The sequence below is a fragment of the Artemia sp. Qi Xiang Cuo genome, chromosome 18 (assembly GCF_049724085.1).
Source record: "Artemia sp. Qi Xiang Cuo chromosome 18, ASM4972408v1, whole genome shotgun sequence".
NCBI classification, from domain to species: domain Eukaryota; kingdom Metazoa; phylum Arthropoda; class Branchiopoda; order Anostraca; family Artemiidae; genus Artemia; species Artemia sp. Qi Xiang Cuo.
In genome coordinates, this window is record NC_142811.1 from 55213132 (window position 1) to 55233477 (window position 20346).

General features: G+C 36.4%; 1 protein-coding gene across 3 annotated transcripts in view; it reads right to left on the minus strand.

The window, feature by feature from the left end:
- The window catches only part of LOC148941663 (uncharacterized), a 221190-nt gene extending 201602 nt beyond the window's left edge, over positions 1-19588 (minus strand). For all 3 annotated transcript variants that reach the window (XM_089104430.1, XM_089104429.1, XM_089104428.1), the window contains exon 1: positions 19535-19588. The gene's annotated coding sequence lies outside the window, so the exon portion shown is untranslated. The remainder of the gene's footprint in view (positions 1-19534) is intronic.
- Positions 19589-20346: the final 758 nt, after the last annotated feature.

Consider the following 20346-nt stretch of genomic DNA (forward strand, 5'->3'; position numbering starts at 1 on the left):
GGGGTCTGGGTGGGCCTTGGGGGCGCCGGTGGCCCTTTGGGAGCTTGGGGGCTTTGAGGACCAGTGGAGGGCCTTTGAGGCACAGGGAGGGCCTTTGGGGCACAGGGTGGGCCTTTGGGTGCCTGGGGGACATTTGGGGACCGGTGGAGGGCCTTTGGGACCCCATTGGTCCTTTGGGAGCTCGATGGGCCTTTGGGGACCGGAGGAGGACCTTTGGGGCACAGGGAGGGCCTTTGGGGGTCCGGGGGGGACAGTTGGGGGCCTGGGGGACATTTGGAGCCGGGGGAGGGCCTTTGGGGCACAGGGAGGGCCTTTGGGGCACAGGGAGGGCCTTTGGGAGCTCGATGGGCCTTTGGGGGGCCCTTTGGGGGTCCGGGGGCCCTTTGCGGACCAGGGGTGGGCCGTGGAGGGTCTGAGGCGGGCGTTTGGGGGGCTGGGGCTCTTTGGGAGCTCGATGGGCCTTTGGGGGGGCCCGGGGATGGCATTTGGGGGTCTGGGTGGGCCTTTGGGGGCGCCGGTGGCCCTTTGGGAGCTTGGGTTAGAGGACCTCACAACACTGTTCAAATGAAGCTTGTGTATTATAACGACCACACTTAAATTCTCTTCTAAAATCTCTTCAAAAATCTTCTTTTAAAATGTCTCTATCTGTTTCGCCGAAATAGTTCCGTAACCTGTCTAAAACGGTTTCGCCCAAATAATCCCTAAACATAAATTCAGCGTGTTCCTTTGTTATTGGCATCTCTGCGCTAACGCATTTCAAATTAATATGAAACCTTTTCGCGCGCTAAAACAATTCATCGCTAAGATGTTTCTTGCCTAATTGTTTCCATGGCCTTCTGTTATTAATATCTTTTGGAGTTCGACCAGTAGAACTGTTCCCGAGGCGAAGACATTAATGACTTGGATCTATTCCTGGAGAAATGTTTCTAGGCGGAAATTTTTAAAGTCTGACAGATGATGTCATTGATTGATTGATCTGTCAAGAAAGGGAAATTAATTTGTTGTTTCTAAGGGGAATTATTGATTCACGATAGGTGAATTGAGGTCGACAGCACAGGTGTTCCAAATTCCGGGTTTTTGTTGTTGTAAGTGCACGCTCTCATCGAATGTCAAGGTCGTTGTTGTTGTTGTTGACACACTTTGATTACGCAATCAATTTCTCGGAAATTCACTTCCCCCTCGAGTCCTAGATCAATAACATTGTTCCCGTTAGAATTCAATGCGCATATGCAACCTTCGCCCCGGAGTTATTACACATAGAAACAACAAATAAATCGACCTTGGAAAAAGAGGTCATTGAGCGATTACGTAATCTTTCTCCCTAGGGACTCTATGACCATATTTGGTGTACTGATAGGAGATACGTTCTTTTGATAACCGAATTTTGTACTGTCACGAGCTCATGACCCCTCTCTACTAATGTCATAGCTACAGCTAATTGTATCAAGTTGAAACTTCCAGGGCCTTATGAGAATGATGTTAAAATTACCAAAAGGCAATACATACACTATTGATACTACCACTACAGTTACTCTAACTAATGACGCTAAGGGTATTAAGGTGAAATTTTTACGGAACGTTTAGGAGTTTCAATTAAACAAAAACACTATATGCATGCAGGTTTTCAAAAGGGTACATAAGCAATATCAGAGGCAGCGCCGCTCTATAATAGCAAGAAATATCCTTGAAACTTTTAAAGGAGCTATTCGATTCAAGACTAAAAGTTCTAGTGCCCTTTTTAAGAGTAAAAAGAGATTGGAGGGCAAGCAGCCCTCCTCCCAAGCCCATTCATTTTCCAAACACATCCAATCAAAATTGTGAGACAGCCATTTTTTTCGCATAGTAGCATAGTCCTTCCGCTATGTCTCTAGGTATATTCTGTATTTCCACCCCCCCCCCCTCAAAAAAAAAAAATATGCAATTGGCTTTAAAACTAAATGTTGTTTCAAAATGATCAAAAGTCACTGTGTGTATGTTTACAAATAATAAACCTAAGCATTTTATAAAGAACGACTGGGGGGTATTAATATGAAAGTATCGGGCCTACTACTACTTCTGCTCTTCAATTTAAATAAATCAAAAGTGTGTTAGTGTATCCAGGTTGTCAATGAGCATAGATATAATTTTTTAGGAATGATATAAGTTTTATTTTTCAGGTCAATTTGAGGAGGCATAAATTTAAGTTAAACGATACTATTTGTGCCAGGATTAAAAATTGCTGAAAGATTTTCTCCAACGTACACATAGCAAGCCAAACTACGAGTTCTTATAGAAAAAAAATACACCGAAAAGATATAGAAAAAATTCCATGAAAAAGACTATGTCAATAAAAACAAACAGAAATTAATTTAAGAAACTTTTTCTACAAAATAAGCTTTTCAAAGAAGAGCAAAGAGCTTCACAAAGCCAAAGATGAGTAGAAATAAAGTCAAATAATCTTCCAAGCGTAAAACTACCATAAATTACCATCAATAAATAAATGAAACAGAAATTACAATAAATAACCAAGTTAACTCAAAACCAGTTAAAACTAACATGAGTAGGGATGACAACCATGCCTTCTCATGACCAGAGCATAATTTGCACTTTACTGAAAGCAAAATACATTTAAAATGTTTTCCCTTTTTTAACTTTAATAAATTAAAAATTATTGACACTTTAAGGAATAAATATCAGTATATGTATGTTAAACTGACAATCCATGGTCATTTTTTTTTTAGTAAAGTGCATGGGGGTTGGCTTAGTAAGTGGCAGGTCAATAGCAGATAAAACAAACAAGTTCCATTTGTTTTACCTTCAATGAGGTCCCCTTGCCTTGTTTTTGTAAGAACGAGTCAATCCACAAAAACAAAATTGGTTGCACAGTTGCATGCATTACATATCAATACAACCCCACTTCAATATATTTTCTCTTTATTGAGGTCCTGTAAGTTTCAAATCATTAAAGATGATACAAATAATCATCTCGAAGGTCAACTCGAAGGCATCACAAATCAACACAGCCAAAATTTTCGGATTTTTAGCTTTACAAATCATGTTTGCTTTCTTTAATTAGATTATGTCTCAAGTACTTAGGCTACTGTATTGTGTTTTTTTTTTCTAGTAATTCTGACTTTGGACTGGGATTAGTTATGACTGGGGTAAGTAACATTTGCTCAGTCAATTCAGTTAGTAAATTCAGTCAGTTCAGCTTGAATTTTACTTTAGCATGGCTTAAAAATTTTATAGCAGTCATTTAAGCAAAGCTAATCTAAAGCAAAAAATAAAATTTGACAACAGTGTTCCTGTGAAAGAATAAAAAGACCCTAGCAAAGCTTAAAACAAAGCATTAGGGGCGTAGATTGCTATAGGGCAGGGGGCAATTGCCCCTCCCAGACCTCCATTTGCCACTTCAGACCGCAGTTTGCCCCCCCCCCCCAAGCTCAAATTTAGTTTCTTCCAAAATCTTATCAAAACTTAGATAAACCTGCATAATTCAAGCATCAACAGAAGCAGATCCGTTTTTTAGTACATATTTACCTTTATAGTACTATAAAGTACCTTTGTAGTACTTTTATAGTACTAAATAGTACCTTTATGGTACCAAATGGCTTATTTTTTAGTTTTACTGTCATTTTCACTTGATTTGGGAAAATTAGCTCCAATTTTGCCCCCCCCCCCCCCAGGATTTAGACGAAATTACGCCACTGCAAAGCAGCCAAGATAGTTAGTAGAATGCAAGAAATGCGGAACATTGTGCAGCATCAAATGTGCAGATGAAGAACAAATGTGCATATGCAAGAAATAATGCAAGTATAATAGTATAATGCAAGAAATGCCCTATGAGGAACATTTGCAGCACCTCTAACTCCTTGTAAATGTATCTTCTAAAACAGAACCCAAACAGCCAAAAAGAATTTTAAAAAAAGCCCTAAAAACTGACGGAAACTACTTAGAACAACATATTTACTTATTTATCAAATATCCAAAGGCATATTACTACAATTTAACCCCCCGTCCCAGAATGATAAATATAAAACGTATTAGATTCATTTGCATTACATTTTACAATAATAAATGGATGTTTGCCCTGAATTATGGGAAGGCACTATAGTAATCTGTAATTCTAGTAATAATAACAATTTATTCATGGCCTCTATGCATACATGAATGAAATTAATGAAAAGAAAACTAAAAACTAAAAATAACATTTGTGAAGAAAAGGATGACAATAAATAGCTGATAATATTCATAATAGCTGATAAATAGGTAATGATAGCTCTATAATAAACATTTCAGGTTTATTAAGGTTATGGCAACAAAACTATTTATCCATTAAATGAGACAGTTAAGGGGAAAATCGATTCTATTTTCTCTAGATTGCCTAAGAAATCAACCGTATTGTTGATCCATTTTTGTAGTGATTTCAAATAGTCCATAGTTTCAGATAACAGGGACCATATGGGGACTTCAAGAAATTTTTATTATATACAAAACCGGAAAAAGTATATGCCAATAAACTTTCTATCACTTTTTACTCAATAGATTCAAAATAGAATGATGAAAATACATGAGGCTCAAACATTGAATTATACAGTTTAGCAAGTATTTGCTTATCAAAACAATCTTTCACCCCACTGTACAAAGATAATTAGCAGTAAGTTCACCGCAGATGATTTCTGGCTCATCATTCTCGGTGCGAACAAACAGCTCCTCCCATATACTCTTTCATCAGCGCGTACAAACAGCTCCTCTCATTGGATCTGCCATCAGCGGTCCAATTACCCTGGAACTCGTATTTTGGAAGAAACTTTCTCAAAATGCCTTTGAAAACCAACTCGAGACTTCGAAACCTACTTGTAATTCCTAAAAACATCTAATAAAAACATTGCACCACTAATTACCGATTTTCGTATTTGTATTGGAATAAATTAATTTAAAATTAATTTCTTTAAAATTTAGTGTTCCAAAGTTGAAGGCAAGTTTCGCGTTCAAGAGAAATCTGACTTGTCTACCCGTGAAAAGATCTAATGTCGCTTGTGTTTTTACATTCTCCGGAGCACTCGTACCTTGGTCCGGTTTTTATAATGGGTGAGATAGGGGACGATCATACTGTCTAATATTTATATACTGTGTTTCACCCTGACTAGCAGGATATAAATTTTTCTAAGTTTTATTTTTAATACAGACGACAATAGCAACTCACGCATAGCTTTTGCTTTACCCGTCGGGCTGAAAGGCAGCCCAAGGTATTTGATGGATTCATTTTTAAAAACTTCCTGTGATCCCACCCCAATTGAATATTATTAGTTGCCACTAGGATTTCTGTTTTAGTAGATTCAATCCTATCTCCTGTACATGTGATTGTAATATACTAACTGTATTCTGCATTGACACTAAACTATCCAAAAACAAAAAAATATCATCAGCATACAACAAGTGGCTAATGTTGATGCCATCTGTCACGCATATGGGTAGGTACTGCGTGGCTGTTCTAGTTAATAATAGTAATAATAATAATTTATTTATGCCCCATATACATACATGGACGTACACAGAAGATTATACGAAATAAATGAAAAGAAAACTGAAAAATACAAAATTACACTTCAAACGAAAAGGACGACAATAAGTAGTTCATCACAGTCATACTCATTAATAACTCATGAATGTATAATAAATAGCTTATGATAGCTCAATAGTGCATAACACTAAAAATACTCATAAAACATAACGCATAAACATTCATAATATATAAGGCATAAATAGCTGTTTTATTAAAGCTATGGCGACAAAACTATTTATCCATTAAACAAGACAAATAAGGGGAAAATTCATTCTGCTTTCTCTAGGTCGGCTAAGAAATTGATCGTATTGTTGATCTATTTTAATAGTAATATCAAATATTCCAAATTTTCAGATAATATACCTATTTTTGAACCATAGTGGGATTCCAAGAAAATATTTACAAAACCAGAAAAAGTACATGCGGATGCAAATGTTTGTTTATCAAAACGACCTTTCATCCTGACTAGCAGGCCATAAATTTTCCTAAGTTATCCCAATACATATGATAACAGCAACTCCCGCACAACTTTAACTGTTGGGCCAAAAGGCAACCCAGGGTATTTAATCAATCACTATCTTTATTGCCCAAAAAACACACAAGGGTTCAATATGTAGTAGAAGAGAAGACAAAAAAAAAGGAAGAAGAACACACTCACAAAGAAAACTATTCTCCCGAGCACGGGCGTCCCGAGGGGGGGGGGGCGTGCCACCCACCAACATTTTTGGCGTTCGGTAATATTTTCGCCGACGGCGAAAATTGCAGCAGATATTTTGCAAAACTGCTGGAAATTTAGCAAAATTCTTGATTTCTGCAGAAAATTTGGCATAAATCAGGTAGCGATTCGGTAAAAATTTACGAAGATCGCCCCTCTAATGAAATGAGTCTCGGGACGCCCCTGCTCCCATGAATAGATACAAATATTTCTACTAACACAATGCAGGATGGAGGCTCTTTGTCCTATTAAGCCTGGAAAAATAGCGACCGCAATGCTGCTCAGCCATGGTTAGTGGCTCAGTTAACCCATAGGCTGGCGCTAGTCTTTTGTTTCTAGCCCATAGGTGTATACACAAGAGAAATTTTGCAAAACAAAAATATAGAGATCTAATAGTCTTTTTATCAGTAGCTGTCAACATATTCCAAAATAGAGTCAATGCAAGGATATAAGGCATCAAAAAAGTATTGTAGACATGGCGCAAATATGCCTGCGGTAGCAAGCTTTACACCTTTCCAAGTTTCGCACTTAGATGAGAAATAAGGAGAGCCCTTGCCGTTTTTACAGTATCCGCTATTGGGAGACCAAGATACTTAATACAAGCAGATAACCGAACACTCTGATTTCCTAATTGTACACATCCAACATCACCAACAGATTTGCCATAAGCCAGGACCTTGCTCTTCAAAGCATAAAAATGGAGACCAATTTTGGCATATCCCCTACTTAGCACGGAAAAATTCTCCTCAACAGACACTACAGTTCTACTTATTCAGGATGTCGCCAGCATAATTGAGTACGGAAAGGCCCAAACCTTTAAAAACAAAACCAATTCTAGCCTTTTTCTGGGGTGCAACCACACTATTATTATACAATTGTGGCGAAGTTAGGCAACCCTGGTGGATTCCTTTCCAAACTCAAATTATAGCTTTACATATTATGTAACCATGACAAGTAGGTACTTTCACAACAATGCATAATCTCACACATAGATTTTTGAATACCCTCACAAATGAACGATTGAGACTGCTGCTGCGCACTATACAGCAAATGGGAATGCACACTAGAACCAAAAGCATGACAGACATCGTGAGCTGCAAGGACAAGAAACTCACCACTACTCTCTATATCCATCAGAACATTGGCAAGTATATAATGCACGTGTTCCCGACTGTAGCCTTCCTTAAATCCAAACTGGTTGTCTGGAGTTGAACAAGCCTTATTTACGTCCTTAATCACTAGTAACTCCAGCAATTTGCATAGAACAGAAGAAACTGTTATAGGCCTATAGGAACAACATTGCTGCGTATCTTTATATTTTTTTTTTTGAATAGTAGTCAAAGTACCAACACAAAAAGAATTGGGGACAATAACAGGATTAAAAATGATTGGGTAAAATAAAATTTAGATGCTGCAGCAGCGTATCACTTGCATGTGATAAATGAAAACGACATAAATGATCACAACCAGGCACAAACTTTTTTTGAAGGTGAATGATAGCACTATAAATATCAGAGGCCATAACTACAAAACCAATATATGATTCAGTATAGACTATCCACTAGTAGTGATTCATAACTGGTTTCTAATACTGGGTCAGATGGAGAAAATTTGCTGGTGAAATAGTTGATCCATCCACTCTCACTTGGAAGCTCTGAAGTGACACCTTTTGACTTTTTCCCCTGATGGATCTCCAGATTTCATTTTGGTTAGTTGCAAGATGCTTGTTCCTGCAGTCAATAATCCCAGCTTTGTGATTGGCAAGGAACTTAGCAAAACGACGTTTGGTATATACCTATATGTCAGTAACAGTACCAGATTTTGGCTGGTCGTAATCATTCTATATTTGGTGTCAAAACTTTGAAGACTTGCAACATTGCTGTAAAGCCAGATTTATTGACCATCCAGGTATTTCTGAAACCAGACGAACAGGACATACAGGACATACAGGAGCGGCACAATGCTCAGCACAACACATTGCATCTGTGATTTTACTACAGTAAATGTTGATTACAATTTTTTCTCCAACTCAATGAGTTCTGAGGATTGTTGCAGCAGTTGGAAAGGGATCTTAATTCTGTCAAGTGTGGCATCAAGCTCTGCTTTATAAACAACAGCATTTATTTTCTTCCAGTCACATTTTAACTCCCACTTCTGTTTCTTTTCATCTTTTTTTAAAGAGAGCACTATCAATAACAAGAGTTGGAGATTGGGAAATGATCCTATACTGATATGCTAAAGTCAACATGGCTTGACTTCATTTGATAGAATCTTTATTAAAAATTTTCAGGGATCCCACCCTTATTGGATGATGCTGGAAATAATTATTATTTTTATAATCATGTATTGGAAAACCCATCATACAAATAAAGGAAAAGACAGAGCAATAAACAAAAAAAAGGTAAAATGGTAGAGCAACAGAGTTAAAAAGTCTTGAAAGAAGACAGTGGCTGAAGCATAAGTTATTCATTACAAAAGAAGCATGTGATCACCCAACTCTACATTCAATGTGAGCAATTAATAGTTGCCACATTTGCATTATTGATAAACCAATGGGAAGACTAAGGTAGGTGATATGATCTACTGGCTTAATTCTACTATTTCTGAGAGGAATATCCCCAGGCAACACTTGCTTCCAGTTGAAGAATGCAACTTTGGACTTTTCAGCATTGAGTTAAAAACCTAGTTTTGCATCCTCAGATTGTAGCATTGCAAAAAACTTGCTAATGTGCCAGATAGTGTGGCTCAAATTCAGAATGTTGTCTGCATAACATACAAGAGATAAATCAAGACCAGCAAAGATGAATGATGTGGGAACAGCTGACTGTGCATCAAGAACTACATTATTGAAGAGTCAAGGGGAAGAAACAGCACCTTGACGGGTACCATTTTCGACACTAACAAAAATATCAGGGGTTGGTGTGTAGACTTCAGAGCCATCAGCTTTAGATAGTGGGTGAAGTATTAGGTGAACTTTAAGACAAGAGCAATTTAATGACAAAAAAAGGTACCTAGGTTAGGTTAAGTATTTAATATATGCTATGCTTTAAGGTCAAGGGTATCAAATTTTTAACAAATTAAACCAGAAAAAATTCTGATTAGAAGTTTTGAATATCCACGAATCCGTTTAATAAACTAATTCTTCTTCAATTAGTAAACAGCTTTAGAACCATCAAAAAGTTATATATTTACAAAAGTTATAAAGTTATATAAGTTACCTTATAAAGTTACATCATATTAATAGACTCCTAATAAGTATTAATATGGGTATATTTTCTCAGGGATAGTGATCAGTCTCGAAGCCTTGTTTTATAAGTATTAAACTTGAATGGGGGCTTAAGGCGTAATGTAAGTGATTAACCTTTAACTTCTTGGATTGTTGAAGCAACATGAGCTTGATCAATTTTCATCAGTAAAATAAACTTTGTTGGAATTTTAACTATTCCATTGCTCAAAAGTAATCTTCCAATTTCTTTTTTTATTTCTATTTGTCAATACTTAGTTCCTTACTTACTTACTTAACTCTCATCCGGCCAGGCTGTTCTAATTGCACTTTTAAATATGACGAAGCTAAGAACTAGCCCTTGTTTTATTCCATAATGCAAAGAAATTGAGTCTGAAAGTCATCCTCCCAAAAAATCTCACGGATGAATTACCATACCAACCTGTCAAGAACTAGCCATTGTTTTAGAACTAGCCCTTGTTTTATTCCACAACGTAAAGAAATTGAGTCTGAAACTCACCCTCCCAAAAAAGTTCTCACAGATGAATTACCATACCAACCTGTCAAGAACTAGCCCTTATTTTGGAACTAGCCCTTGTAAGAACTAGGCCTTGTTTTATTCCATAATGTAAAGAAATTCAGTCTGAAAGTCACCCTCCCGAAAAATTCTCACAGATGAATTACCATACCAACCTTTCAAGAACTAGCCCTTATTTTATTCCACAATGTAAAGAAATTCAGTCTGAAAGTAACCCTCCCAAAAAAATTCTCATGGTGAATTACCATGCCAACCTGTAAAACACTGGCTTATAAATGGGTACACTCCACTAAACAATGAAAAAAAGGCGTGGTTATGCTGCATAATATCAAATGCTTTTAAAATATCAACTCAGCACACAACCAGTTGCTTTTTAAAGTTATGATAATGTTCCAATATTTCTAGAAATATTACATGTGCATTTTGAACCCCTACACCACTTTTAAGACCCAACTGATGGCCCCCATATCACATTTTGTTGATTATGGGAGTAAAACATTTTGAAATAATTTAATAATAACAGAACAAAGTATTATAGGTCTATATGATGAACAATGTGAAGGATCCTTGCGCCTCTTGCATATACATACTACTTTACCTTCCCCCATCAAAGAAGAGACATAATGCTTGACAAGGCCATATCCAGGGGCGATTAGAAGGTGCGAACCCCCCCCCCCCACGCCGAAATGTTTTCTGACTCGTAAAAACGTAACAAAAATGGATATAAACAAATTTTGTACACATTTTCTGAGGTTTTATTGCGTAACCCCCCCCCCCAAAAAAAAGATAATTTTTGAGTAAAAACCCCTCCAAAAAATCCTGGGTACGGCTTTGATGTTTGGTTACTATTACTTGGCATAATAACGTCTAGTAGAAAACCATTTGGGCCCGGGGCCTTCCCACATTTTAGTGATGAAATTGGAATAAAAAGTAAAGATGCAGAAAAACAAACTAGGTTTTTATATGGGTTCAAATGAGAAAAATGCTTATATAACAATTCATGATAACTCAATTCAGTTGATGGTGGGTTGAACGAAAATACTGAAGTAAAGTGTCCCTACCATTGTTCCAGTGGAATTTGGTCTGATAAATTAGCATTGGTCTATTAACCTCCTTATAAAGTAACTTTGGATTATTCCTAATGTTGGTTGATATATCTTTTACTTGTTGTTTCTTCCATGTTGCCACTGAATTTATATATTTCTTTTTATTTGATTGAATTATCAGGAATAGGGGGCCTTTTCTTGGGTTGGTCACATTGATCCCAAATATGATACCATAGTTGATGTTTCTGTTTTGCTTCACCCAACCCTGGTATAACAGACCATCCCTTTTTGTGTATTTCTATGCACTCTAATAACAGGAACCACAACAGAAGCTGCAACTTGTGAGACTGTGAAAGGATGTGAAAAGGAATTGTGTTTTTAAATATGATGAGACTATGAACTAGCCCTTGTTTAACTCCACATGAAAAGAAATTTAGTCTGAAAGATCTCCCTGAAAAAAATTCTCAAAGACAAATCATCAAACCAACCTAGCACTGGCTTATGAATGAGTTAACTTCATTATGTACCAATGATGGAAAAGTGTGGTTATGAAACACTATTGAATGTTTTTGAAATATCAACACAAAAAGTTGCTTTTTAAGGTTACAGTGGTGCTCCAACATTTCTAGAAATAAAGCTACACCACTACCCTACCCTACACCACTATTGTGCATTGGACTATATAACTGTTTGCTATTTTATAATATTAATTAAATAAAATTTTTCCACCAAAAAACTTTTTCAAAGAAAAGTAAAGAACTCCATTATACCAAAAACTAATCCCCCTCCCACCCCCACCCTCCCATTTGACTTTTTGTTTAAAAACTAAATGTTGCCATAAGATTAAATTAAAATGCACTGTGTTAATGCTAATTCCCAATAAGGTATCTAAGCAATATCCCAAGAACGACTGAGGGTATTATGTTCAAACTTTTGGGGCTGCTTCTGCTCTGAAAATTTAACCAAATCAAATTAGCGTAAGTGTATCCAAGCTATCAAAGGAAGTAAACAGATTTTTTTGTGAATAATATCAAGTTTTCCATTTCAGGTCAACTAGAGGAGGTATGAAACTAAATTAAACACTACTATTTGTGTCCAGATTTTTAAAAGGGTGTGTGTTGTTAAAAATTGCTGAAAATTTTTCTCCAGCATACAAATATCAGGTCAAACTATAAAGTCTTTAAAAAAAAGAAAAGATTTAAAGTATTATTTTCTTTTTCCTAAAAAGAGTATGTCAATATAAAACAAACAGAAATAAATTAAAAAAAACTTTTTCCACAAAATAAATTTTTCAAAGAAAAGTAAAGAACTCAATTAAACAAAAAATGAGCAAAAATAAAATCAAATAATCTGCCAAGCGTGAAACTACCACAAATCAGCAGCAATAAATAAATGAAACCCAAAACAAACATAAATTAAAATAAATAACCAAGTCAAACTCAAAACGAGCAGAAATTAACATGAGTCCTGCTCAAAGCAAAAAGAAAGATATTTTTAAATTGTTAATGGTATGGTCTTGTTAGAATTTTTTAACTATTCATCCCCAGCATCTGCCCCCAATGGTCTCGTATAGCTCTAGGGTATAAAATAAATGGACACAAAAAAAACAATGAAATTCCTAATTCATTAAGCACAGAATATTTGCTGTGTTTAACACACAACAGCATGTTGCTGTGTTTGCTGTGCATATAAGATTATCTATAATTTTTGTTCAGTACTGTAACATTCCCCACTTGCATTTATGTATATGTGGTGTTATATATTGATTGTGCTTTGGCTTATGCTTGCCATTGTGTATTGCTTGTGCCTCGCTGATGATTGTATTATTTCAGGTTTTTTAACCTGGATTTCCAAAGTGAATGCTTGAAGAGAGAAATTGTTACATGGTGTCAGAGTAGAAGATGGATGATCTCAACAAAAAAAGTGACCCCACCATCACCATCCCATGGTGGGGTCACATAAAGTGACCCCACCATCCCATGCCAACTTTTGAGGAAGCTGAGCAAAAGCATGTAGGTGCTAAGTACTTCTCCAAGCTAGATGCCTAGACAGGATATCGGAACTTATGTCTCGATGACAAATCTTCTGAACTAACCACAATCTCAACTCTATATGTGTGATACAAATTTAGACATATATCCTTAGGACTCAAGTCTGCATAAGATGAGTTCCAATGCAACATAGAAGATGTGTTCAGCAACTACCTCCTACACTATATCCCTAATGTTTCAAGCCTAAATGAACCTCTTAGGACCTTAGCTAAGAAGAGGCAATTCAGCTGGACAAATGAACACAAACTCACAAAAATTAAAGCATCAATTATAAAAACGTTTTTGCTCTTTCATCCTAAAAAGTCAGATAGAGATCCAAGTTGATGCTTCCAAATCATGACTAGGTGCTGTCCTGCTTCAAGAGAATAAAATGGTTTCATTTGCTTCAGAATCACAAAACAGAGCAGGTACTCACAAATTGTAAAGGAGCTGTATGCCATTGTTTTTGGATGTCACCATTTTCATCAGTATCTCTATGGCCATCACTTCCAAGTTATTAGTGATCATAAATGGAATCTTCATCTAGCATCCAGCCTGTGAGCACCTTGGTTGTTACCTGGTGAACCAAGTTTATTTTTGGGACCATTAACCTCTTAAAAAAAAGATGGTTAGACAAAGACTTGTTTGTCCTGAATGTAGGCTGAGAGTATTTTCGAACTCTGTGAAATGTGAAGGGTGCAAATGCTCGTTCCATGCAGAGGTGGAAAAGTGTGCCAAAATTGGTACAGCTAATTGGAGTGAGAGCTGGTGTTGTCTTGACTGCTCCTCTAAGAAAATTTCCACCATACAGGTAAATTCTTTAGACTCACCTGTTTTACCTTCACCTCGCACCCCCCGTTCTCCAAATTCAATCAATCAATCAATTTATTAATATTAATACTAAATTCAAGAGCTAGGATGCTTAAAAGGAACTCAAATCGTCAATGCCCTCCAGGCCGTCAATGCCGTCAAGGAGTTGATTCCAGCTTTTCTTACCTCCAGCATAAAGTGACATCTAGACCCCAGCGCAGCGCCGATGAGGGAAGACCAGCAGCAGTGGGGTAAAAAACAGCACGCCATGCCGCGCCGCCGGTAAGACGCCTGCCGGCGCGCTGCCGGTAAGATGTCGGCTGCATCATCAATGTTGACTGCAAACATTAATTTTTTCATCAGTCTTTCTCAAATAACAGCTTAAATTTGCAACAGATTTAAGCCTATTCATGAGTTCAAAAATTTACAAGTCGCTGGCTTGAAACTGGTCTTCTTCGTTACTCATCAAGAGAAGTTGAACTCTGGTAGAAACGAAATGGCTTTGGCATTTCAGAAACCTTGCATAATACAAGTAGTTGAAGTATCTATTATCTACATATTCTTAACATAATTAAGTATCAAAATTAGTAGTTTTTTTCATTGAGCATTACTACATATAAAACTTCAAATACCATATCACAAAATTCGTCAGTTATCTGGGTAAAAAGTTGAATATAACTTTGAACTTGAAAGCTTAATTTTTTCATAATGCCCTTTGCCTATATCTGTTTTCACATTTAAAACAGTTGAAATGGGCGACTTTGATATTGATTTTTTTTTTTTTTTTGCTCTTTTGGATTCCTAAGAAACCTTCTTGTATTAAAAACTGGTTTTTAATTACAATTTAAAAAAAAATGCATTTTAAAGGTTTTTTTTTGGCTTTTTTAAAGAATATATGTCATGTAGGCTAAGGCTGAACTGCTGCTTTTTTATTGCTTTTGGCTGGTCTTTAGGATATTATTCATTTTTTCTTTTGGGGATTCATTCCAAATTATAAATTGATAAATCCCTAATATCAGTCAAGTTATAAACTGTATCTAAAAGGAGTAAATTCATCAAATTGAAAAATACATGATGAACACTTTACATGAGAACACTTCAATTACAATAAAACAAAAACACTTAATAGTTTATGTGGTATGAAGAAAAATGAAGTGCCAGTTATTTTCTTTGGTAAAAAATGAAAAGCTCATTCATTTTAAGTCTAATTAAATGAAATAATATGCAGACTGAAGTAGCTCCAGGAAGATGTTGAAATGTTCATCCTAGTTTGTCACTTTTAATCCAAGCAAAATGTTAGGACACTTAGTATCAGTTATTGAGTTTAAGCTTCGATTTCCAAATGCTCACAAGAATTACCAAATTTAAGAAAGTCACAACAATAAGTCAACTGTGGTCAAAATACTTAGACACCTCTTTGATACCCACCCAGGCTCAAAGCTTCTGCTATGGTCATTTGCATGGAAATCTCCCAAGAGTTTCTTTTTAAAATAGCTTTCAAGCATAGTTAAGGGTATTTAGACTTTTTTGCTTTTCTTCAAAGCTTTGAAAAAAGTGTTATGATATTCCAAATGTTACATTTGTGCATATTTTTGGTAATCATTTGTGGGGTGATTGAATTTTCTAAACCACAGTAGATACAAAAGAATGTTACAACATCTAGTACCCTGAGGTCATAAGACTGTCAAAGACTCCCAAATTGAAAGCTTTTATATACAAAGTAATAATTGGCAGGGAAAGTCACTAGTGATAAATCACTAGGGGTGGCACCATGATTGTGTGATTTTCGGGGAACCAAATTTTTTTTCGGGTGACATATAGATTTTCGTGGAAATACCCAAAAATTTGGGGATAGTGCAAGCTCTGCTTGATTTCTAATCAGGAAAATCGAAATACTAAACCACACAAGAAGGAAAAGCTCCGACTTTGCAGTTGACGCAATAAAGAATTGCTGTAAAAATAATTTGAAGTCAACCAAACGCCACCACCTCTGCCGGCAGCGTTATGACACTTCGGCAGCGTTTGACCTGGCCTCTCGTCGGCGGTGTTTGGTCGATCCGCCGGCGCGGCGTCTAGTGACATCCCCCCTCTTGAAATTGCTTGTCAGACTGAGGGTACTGCCACTTACTGTTGACCCATCCTCTACTCTTGACACCACCAATGGAAAACCAAAAACCTGTTTATGTAAGGTTTCTGTCCAAACTGAACCCTACTCTCTTTCTGCCAGTGAAAATAGTATGTATCCAAAACCCTGTGTTAAAGATTCTGCTTGCCAGACAGAAATTTGCTCTACTAATTGTAGAAGTCTTACACCAGAGTCTGCATTGTGGCTTTTTAAATTAAAAGACAGACTAGAAGAGACATTAAATTACATTTCGTCCATTATTTCTAACCCCCTATTTGTGATACAAAACAATTATATTCTTCGCCAACTGGATTTCTTCAATTTTTCTGACATGTCCTCTTTCCTTCAACCAAGCAAGACAAACCCAAAAAATAATGAAGATATGCTCAGGTATGTACACATGCCCAGCCAACCCTTCAGGTCATATTACCCAATTTGGACTATCCCCAAACCTCCCCTTACACATATCCCTCCCAAAAATCCCCACCCCACAGACATAAATCCTCTCTGTGCATCCAAGAATTTAATAACTAGTTCTGGCTTCCTTCCATCATTTGCCAAGATAAACCTGACTCCTCCCCTCTCAGACACCCTCCACCTTACTTTCCTTTCCCAGCATCATCTTGGCTTACCATACCCCCCTATAAAGAACACTCAATATCAGACTTCTTCTCATATCACTAGGAAACCTTTCCCCCATCCCTCACACTTTATTCCCAATGAGTACCAAACCAATGTGACTTTAGTTTGAGAGATCATACATGCAAAAATTTTCCAAACTTAAAACCCACCCCAAGAATGACTGAAACCCAACAACAGTCACATTTCCCCAGTTGCTTTAAATTTCCTAAATTTTTGATCACTAATGCCAAAAGCCTTAATTTTAACTAACTCACAGATCTCACGGTGCTACCAGAATAAAATCAAATTGACGTTATAGCTGTTACAAAAGTTCAGTCTCATGACCAAAGGTCTCTTCGTTTGTCAAATTTTTCAGAATTTATTACGCTCCGTCCTTTGGATAACCCACTTGGAAAAAAAGGAGGCAGTGTCGTTTTTTTTCTAAATGCAACCTTCTACCTAAAATTATTCCTGCTCCTAATTTATTGGAGTATGATGAAATCCTTTGGCTAAGTATTAGACCTAAAGTCCTTATAGTATTAGACCCTGTCCCTATAATATCATTGCAATAGCTGTATTTTATTTATCCAGCAATTACAGACCAGTGCTGATTTTATTATCTCTAAGTACCCAAATGCCAGACTTTTTCTGGTTGGTGATGCCAATAAACTTAAGATGAACTCAATTTACTCCTCCCTTAAGGTTAAGCAAATAGTTGAAATACCAACTACTAGGGAAAATACCTCTCTTGATGTCATTCTAACTAATCTGAATAATTTTTACAGTCCCACCTCTGTTATCATTTTTACCTCCTCCTGTCCCAGTCTTCTACTTTTAAGCATTCATTCTCAGTAACTTATGGCTCTTACTGCCCCCTACAAAATCCTGGCCTTCTTTCTTTTGAAATGTGACTGAGTATTGAGGATTGGTTTGATATTTATATTTTGCATGATCTGGATGAAAAAACCACTACCTTTCACAAAAGGCTAAAAGATAAATGTCTACTTTCTTTCCCAGAAAAAAAAAAGATTTAAAAAGTGCTCCAGTGACAAACCATTCATCAATCAACCCATAAAAGCACTAATTAGACAAATAAACTAAGAAAAGCAATTAAAAACAAAATACATAAATCTGCCTGATCCTATAAGGTCAAAGAATTGTTTACCAATAAACCCAAAAATTGGTATTCCAAATTAAAGAAGTTATTTGGTTGGAGTCTAAACCAGCTTGATTTCAACCTGCCTGAATCCCCAGAAGTTTCTGCTAATAATCTTAACAAATTGCTCGATTCCATCATCCAGAGCCTTCCAACATTATTTTATCAATTACCCACTGATGATCTACCACCTGCTTTCCCATCCATATATCTGTCTTAGATCAAAAGAAGAATTGGGAAACTACAAAAAACAAATGTCTGCCCTTTAGATATCCCTTTTCCTCTAATTAGTGCTTTCATGTGACTTTCTTTCAAACCCCTTGTCTGTTATTTTCAATGAAATTACTGAGTCTGGCCAATATCCACAAATTTGGAAACAAGGTTTCATAACCCACTTACTTTATTAAGGATTCCTTAAAGACTGGCTAAAGGAAAAAAATCCTACCTCTCACTGACCTGAGACAATTTGGGAACATCAAATCCACTTCTACTTCCCATTAGTTTTTCTTATTGACTCAATTGGGAAAATTCTTGAAAACCCTAATTGCTGGCTAAATTTAGTTTCCATTGACCTTCATAAAGCTTTTGACCTTGTTAATCACAATATTTTAGTTGAGAAACTTACAACTGATTTCAATATTGATTCTTTCCTGGTTAAATTGGTTGTCCCTTTTTTATCACATAGATCACAAGTAGTCAAATATGGGAATCATTTCTCTAGTCCTCTCCCTGTCCACAGTGGAATACCCCAAGGTACTCTCCTAGGTCCCCTCCTGTTTTCTGCTATGATAAATAGCCTTGCTAAGGAATTTCCCGACAGATGAAAATTTGTGGATGACCTAACAGTTGTTGAAACCTGCTACAGAAGCTTAGTAAGCAACCCCATGAGTATCCTCAATGATATTGCAAATGACGCTGCAGACTTAGACATGAAAGTAAACTCTTCTAAATCTATATTACCCATATTTTTCCTTAAAACCTCACCCCTAACCCCCCCCCAGATATTTCTGTGTCTTCCTTTAAATTACTTGGTGCTACAATTTCTTCTAATTTAAAGTGGGATATCCATGTTAAAGATACTGTCCATAGAGCTAATGCATTGATGTCTCTCCATGTCCCCCCATTCCTTAAAGATCTATACTTCCTTTGTCCACCCACATCTTGAATGTGATTGTCCACTTTGGCATCCTGGCATCTCCCATGATGAATCAGAAAAAAATGAATCCATTCAGAAAAGAGCCCAGAGAATAGCCTAATTTTTAAAGAAGGTAGCCTAAGGTAACCATACTCACTCCTTCTAAAAAAAAGCCAAGCTGGAAACACTTGAGCACAGGAGAGGAATGTTGTGCCTTATGTTATTACATTTGATCATGGGCCACAATTTACTTCAGAAATGTTTGTTTCAGAGATTTGCTTGTCTAGAATTTTATCCAATTACACCAGCCTTGTTATAAAACTATTCTACAAATTCCTTCAAATTCGCCACTCCCCTAAACATTTATTGGCTAGCCTATTTGGATTGATTTCTTTTAATGGCTCAAGGAAAAAGTACAAAGTAACCTGGGGAGAGAGGTGTGGAAAATAGGAAACACTTTTCTGGACTGTATCTTTTGTTGTATACCTAGATAAGACTCCTTAGCCTTATGCAATAATTTAGTGAAAAACCAAAGAAAATTAATGTGCAATATCTAAATTATTCTTCCAGGATATTGGTCACTAACTTACTTTTTCTTAATTTTTATAATAAGATTTTGTACCCATGTTTTGCTTACAATTTAAACTTAAGAAACCTCCTCATAATCATCACACGGGTATAGGGCCATCTATAGTGCGCCGTCGCGAAAAGTTAAAGGATACATCTCAATCTGGCTAATCCTGGCATCTGGAAAATTTTAATTTTCTCCGAAAATGTACATCTCTAGCTTTGAGAAATTTCTGGCCATAGAAAATATGCTGTTGCTTCAATTAGTAAGGGGGCAAGGAGAAGTGTATTTACTCTCAAGAATTTTAAAATCCTCCTAAATTCGAAAAATGTTTTTTTTTTGGTATATCTATTTAAAAATGTGTTTTTCTATTTTCTTTAAAAGATTGCCAGCCCCACATTTAAAAAAAATAAATCCCCCATCTTCTTAAATTTATGGGATTTGACTCCACTCTATGTGTACGTGCTAAACAAATATTTTTTTAAGTGGATAGGCTTCCAAAGGGTTATTCTCGTGTGGTAATCTATACATGTACACCATCAATATATCTAACATGATTGAAATAGTTATCGTGGTGTTACTGATAACTCTCCAGAAAAAATATACAGGATTTTAATAAACTCGCAATATGAAAAGAACTTTCTTATATGACACATTTTGTTGTTCTTGTTAATTATTACATTTGACTTAAATCAACCTTAGATTAAATTATTTGAAAAAAACTACGTTTTCTAAAGAGTTAAAGAGGCTGAGTTACAAGGTCGAACCTTAAAACGTACAAGGATTAGGAGGCACAGTTGGGGGGCTACCGCCCCCAAAACCCAACGCTTTCGC